Genomic DNA, 6000 nt, shown 5'->3' with positions numbered 1-6000 from the left:
GTAACAGTACAGACACAGAGGCTATTAACTGCATAAAGTGTATGAGAACATGATGGAGGAACGTGATTATGTTGTTGTTTTTTTATTAATAGGCCACACAGGGATAATTAGGTTAATGCTGATAGTGTAATTACCACGGTGACCGTCCTCTGCTGGCGGTGTAGTTACCACGGTGACCGTCCTCCGCTGGCGATTGTGCCAGGGGTTATCAGAGATGTCATTAATAGACAATTATAGGAATGAACAACTACGTGTTAAATCCCCCTATTTCAGGTATTGTGCATTATCTTATAGCCCTATACAGCTTGTGAGTCCCTGTATCTCAGTGAATGTACTACTTACCCTGATAACTTCATGCCGACTCATGGACCACAGCCATTATTAGGATAATTTAATCAAACCTAACTGTTTAGCATCAGTGGCAGATAGGATAGATGTCCCTAAATAGGGCACTATCATAGACTGAAATATATTTTTATAGGACCGAATTTGTATTTTTACAGTTTTAGTTACAGGATTCATCGGTCGTGGTCGGTGACGTCTTGTAGATGTGATCGGAGCCTTAGTTACAGGATCCATCGGTCGTGGTCGGTGACGTCTTGTAGATGTGATCGGAGCCTTAGTTACAGGATCCATCGGTCGTGGTCGGTGACGTCTTGCAGATGTGATCGGAGCCTTAGTTACAGGATCCATCGGTCGTGGTCGGTGACGTCTTGTAGATGTGATCGGAGCCTTAGTTACAGGATCATCGGTCGTGGTCAGTGACGTCTTGTAGATGTGATCGGAGCCTTAGTTACAGGATCCATCGGTCGTGGTCGGTGACATCTTGTAGATGTGATCGGAGCCTTAGTTACAGGATCCATCGGTCGTGGTCGGTGACGTCTTGTAGATGTGATCGGAGCCTTAGTTACAGGATCCATCGGTCGTGGTCGGTGACGTCTTGTAGATGTGATCGGAGCCTTAGTTACAGGATCCATCGGTCGAGGTCGGTGATGTCTTGTAGATGTGATCGGAGCCTTAGTTACAGGATCCATCGGTCGTGGTCGGTGACGTCTTGTAGATGTGATCGGAGCCTTAGTTACAGGATCCATCGGTCGTGGTCGGTGACGTCTTGTAGATGTGATCGGAGCCTTAGTTACAGGATCCATCGGTCGTGGTCGGTGACGTCTTGTAGATGTGATCGGAGCCTTAGTTACAGGATCCATCGGTCGTGGTCGGTGACGTCTTGTAGATGTGATCGGAGCCTTAGTTACAGGATCCATCGGTCGTGGTCGGTGACGTCTTGTAGATGTGATCGGAGCCTTAGTTACAGGATCCATCGGTCGTGGTTGGTGACGTCTTGTAGATGTGATTGGAGCCTCAGTTACAGGATCCATCGGTCGAGGTCGGTGATGTCTTGTAGATGTGATCGGAGCCTTAGTTACAGGATCCATCGGTCGTGGTCGGTGACGTCTTGTAGATGTGATCGGAGCCTCCTTTGTTACAGGATCCATCGGTCGTGGTCGGTGATGTCTTGTAGATGTGATCGGAGCCTTAGTTACAGGATCCATCGGTCGAGGTCGGTGACATTTTGTAGATGTGATTGGAGCCTTAGTTACAGGATCCATCGGTCGTGGTCGGTGATGTCTTATAGATGTGATCGGAGCCTTAGTTACAGGATCCATCGGTCGTGGTTGGTGATGTCTTATAGATGTGATTGGTCCCATAGTTACAGGATCCATCGGTTGTGGTCGGTGACCTCTGTAGATGTGATCGGAGCCTTAGTTACAGGATCCATCGGTCGTGGTTGGTGACGTCTTGTAGATGTGATTGGAGCCTTAGTTACAGGATCCATCGGTCGTGGTCGGTGACGTCCATCAGGTTGGATGGTGAATGTTGGTGGACGCCATTTTCAGGTCTCCAGAGATGCATAATTGGGTTTAGGTCAGAGCTCTGGCTGGGCCAGTCAGGAATGGCCACAGAGTTGTTCTGAAGCCGCTCCTTTGTTATTTTACCTGTGTGCTTAGGGTCATTGTCTTGTTGGAAGGTGAACCTTTGGCCAAGTCTGAGGTCCAGAGCACTCTGAAAGAGGTTTTCATACAGGATATCTCTGTACTTGTCCGCATTCATATTTCCTTCAATGGCAACCAGTTCTCCTGTCCCTGCAGCTGAAAACCACCCCCATAGCATGATGCTGCCACCACCATGTTTCACTGTTGGGATTGTATTGGGCAGGTGATAAGCAGTTCCTGCTTTTCTCCACACATACCGCTTAGAATTTTCACCAAAAAGGTCTATCTTCTTCTTATTAGACCATAGAATCTTATTTCTCATAGACTGAGAGACCTTTTTTAGTAAACTCTATGCGGGCTTTCATATGTCTTGCACCGAGGAGAGGCTTCCGTTGGGCCACTCTGCCATAAAGGCCCGACTGGTAGAGGTCTGCAGTAATAGTTGACTTTGTGGAACTTTCTCCCATCTCCCTACTGCAATCAAGTCCTATCCGTTTAATTATACACAGCTGGACTGTAGTGATGAGCGAGTGTACTCGTTGCTCGGGTGGTCTCCGAGTATTTGTTAGTGCTCGGAGATTTCATTTTCCTAGCCGCAGCTGCATGATTTACGACGGTTAAACAGCTTGATTACATGTGGGATTCCCTAGCAACCAGGCAACCCCCACATGTACTTCAGGCTGGCTAGAAGCTGTAAATCATGCAGCTGAATCAACAAAAACTAAATTTCCGAACACTAACAAATATTCGGAGATCACCCGAGCAACGAGTATACTCGCTCATCACTACTGGACTGCAATGAAGGAGTAGAACCATCTCAAGGAGGATCACAAGAAAATGGACAGCTTTTGACTTAAATATAAGTGTCTAAGCAAAGGGTCTGAATATTTATGACCATGGGATATTTCAGTTTTTCTTTTTTAATAAGTATGCTAAAATTTCTTCATTTCTGTTTTTTGTTTTCAGTCAAGATGGGGTGCAAAGTGTACATTAACCCCTTCCCGCCGCGGGCCTTTTTCGTTTTTGTGTTTTCGTTTTTCGATCCCCTCCTTCCCAGAGCCATAACTTTTTTATTTCTCCGTCAATATGGTCATATGAGGGCTTATTTTTTGCGGGACTAGTTGTACTTTTGAACGACACCATTGGTTTTACCATGTCTTGTCTAGAAAACGGGAAAAAAATTCCAAGTGCGATGAAATAGCAAAAAAAAGTGCAATCTACACTTGTTTTTTGATTGGCTTTTTTGCTAGCTTCTCTAAATGCTAAAACTGACCTGCCATTATGATTCTCCAGGTCATTACGAGTTCATAGACACCTAACATGTCTAGGTTATTTTTTATCTAAGTAGTGAAAAAAAAATCAAAACTTTGCTAAAAAAAAAAAGCACCATTTTCCGATACCCGTAGCGTCTCCATTTTTCGTGATCTGGGGTCGGGCGAGGGCTTATTTTTTGCGTGCCGAGCTGCCATTTTTAATGATACCACTTTTGTGCAGATACGTTCTTTTGATCGCCCGTTATTGCATTTTAATGCTATGTCGCGGCGACCAAAAAAACGTAATTCTGGCGTTTCAAATTTTACCTTTCGCCACGACAGCACCCCACATGAGAGAGAGGGATCCGCCCATAGGAACAGGAAACCTACAGAATAAAAGGAGGCGGTCCCCTCTCCTCCTCAGTTTAGGTTTCCTGTTTCTATGGGAATCCGAAGTACCTGCAGTTCAAGAGGATTCCTGGGCCATGCACCCGCCTGCGTCGGTGTCCGTGGGAACGGCAGGGGCTGCGGTTCCAGAGGCAGCGGCGGGGGAGCCACTGTTGCAGCCTCCCTCCTCGTCTGGTCAGTCGCCATGGTCCGGTCACTGCTGGTCCGCCTGGCTCCATGAGGACGCGCGCGCTCAGCGGCCGGCTTCTTATCCAGCAGCCGCCGCATGGTGAGGAGGAGTGGTGCGTCTAACCCGGAAGTCGCCAGAGCACTTCCGGGTTAGGTCCGGGGAGGCAGGAGATTCGGCACCAGATTTAAAAATGCAGCGCTAGCATCGGCCGGTGTGTGTAAGTATGGCTTCACCGGCCGACGAAGCGCACTTGCCTGCGACAGAGCGTTCTCCCAGCAAGGAGACAAGCGCCAGGAGCAGCACTAAGAGTGGGGGTCGACCTCAGGAAAATTAGATCTACCACCAAACAGAGAGATCTTTTATCAAAGAATCCACCTCCAGAACTGGTACCTGTCAGCTTCACTGGGTGAGTTTTTAAAATCCTCTTCCTGTATGCTGATGTATATTCCTCCTGTATCCCTTCATTGACCTACATTTCCTTCAGTCGCGGTGATGCGCCCCTGCTGGATGTTCTCATGAACTGCAGCCTGGGAACTTTTTCCCACGCTCCAGGTCATATGAGGACATCCACCAGGGGGCGCATCACCGCGACTGAAGGAAATGTAGGTCAATGACCTACATTTCCTTCATTCGCCGGGGAATTACAAGCACGAGCACAGCTGCATTTGCAGGGCTCCTGCTTGTAAATTATTTTAACCCCTTCAGATGGATTACCTCGTGGGACGTGACGGGTCAGCAGAAGGTATGTATCTTGTGGGTTTATTGTTTTGCCAAGCGAGGGTCTGCAAATGGATTGAGAGAGCAATAAAATATTAAAACAACCGCTGTGTTTATTTCATTAAAATACTTTTAAATCGTGTGTGTGTGTTTTTTAACCCTTTCAAACAATTGGATTAATAATGGATAGGTGTCATAATTGACGCCTCTCCATTATTAATCTGGCTTAATGTCACCTTACAACAGCAAGGTGGCATTAACCCTTCATTACCCCATATCCCACCGCTACAGGGGAGTGGGAAGAGAGTGGCCAAGTGCCTGAATAGGCCGATCTTCCAGATGTGCCTTTTCTGGGGTGGCTGGGGGCAGATGTTTGTAGCCAGGGGGGCCAATAACCATGGACCCTCTCTAGGCTATTAATATCTGCCCTCAGTCACTGGCTTTACCACTCTGGCGGAGAAAATTGCGCGGGAGCCCACGCCAATTTTTTCTGCCATTTAACCCTTTATTTTAGCAGCTACAGCGCCCAAATTTTGCATACACACACTACTAACAGTAGTGTGGAACATGCAAAAAAAATGGGGATATGAGATGGTTTACTGTATGTAATCATGTCTCATATCCTGTCGGGTTTGGGAAGGAGAAATGAAAAGCCGGTAATTGAATTACCGGCTTTTCACAGATATCGCGCTGTAGTAAATATAAATACAGACTATATATAAAATATATATATATATATATATATATATATATATATATATATATATATACACACACTGTATATATGTTTTCCCGAACATTTGAGCACATAAATCCATTAGATGTCGGTTCTGCAAGCCTGCGAGAAAATCTCGCAGTACGGATGCCATACGGATTACATACGGAGGATGCCATGCGCAAAATGCGCCACACACCCTGCCTACGGATCACTATTTTGGGAACATTTCTCCGTATTACGGCCGTAAAATACGGACCGTATTGTCTTACGCTGAGTGTGACGCCGGCCTTACAGGAGAGCCTTCAGAAGACGCCCCTTTACCAGGAGCAAACCGTCTGAGCAAAGGGAGCGCTGGGAGACAAAGGATCCAAAACACAAAGGTGCTCTGTTTACCGGATCCTATAATTCAAAGCATAACACGTACCGCTAACTATGAAGTGGGCGGCAGATTAAAATATTTCTTTTCTAAATGGAAACAAATAACATCTATCCATTGGATTCTGGACATTATTAAATGCGGATTAAAATTAGCTTTTGATAGAATCCCTTGGGATTCTTTTATAGTAACATCTCCAAAAGGACGGGAACAACAAGAAGCTGTAGAATCAGAGATCCTATCTCTTCTATCTAAAAAAGTATTGATAGAGGTTCCCCGGGATCAAAAAGGAAAGAGGTTCTATTCCCCTTTGTTTTTGATCAATAAACCAGATGGCTCATTTAGAACCATCATAAATCTCAGAAAAT

The sequence above is a fragment of the Ranitomeya variabilis genome, chromosome 1 (genome assembly GCF_051348905.1).
Source record: "Ranitomeya variabilis isolate aRanVar5 chromosome 1, aRanVar5.hap1, whole genome shotgun sequence".
NCBI lineage: Eukaryota > Metazoa > Chordata > Amphibia > Anura > Dendrobatidae > Ranitomeya > Ranitomeya variabilis.
The sequence above is the reverse complement of the archived record's forward strand: the minus strand, read 5'-3'. Positions refer to the sequence as shown.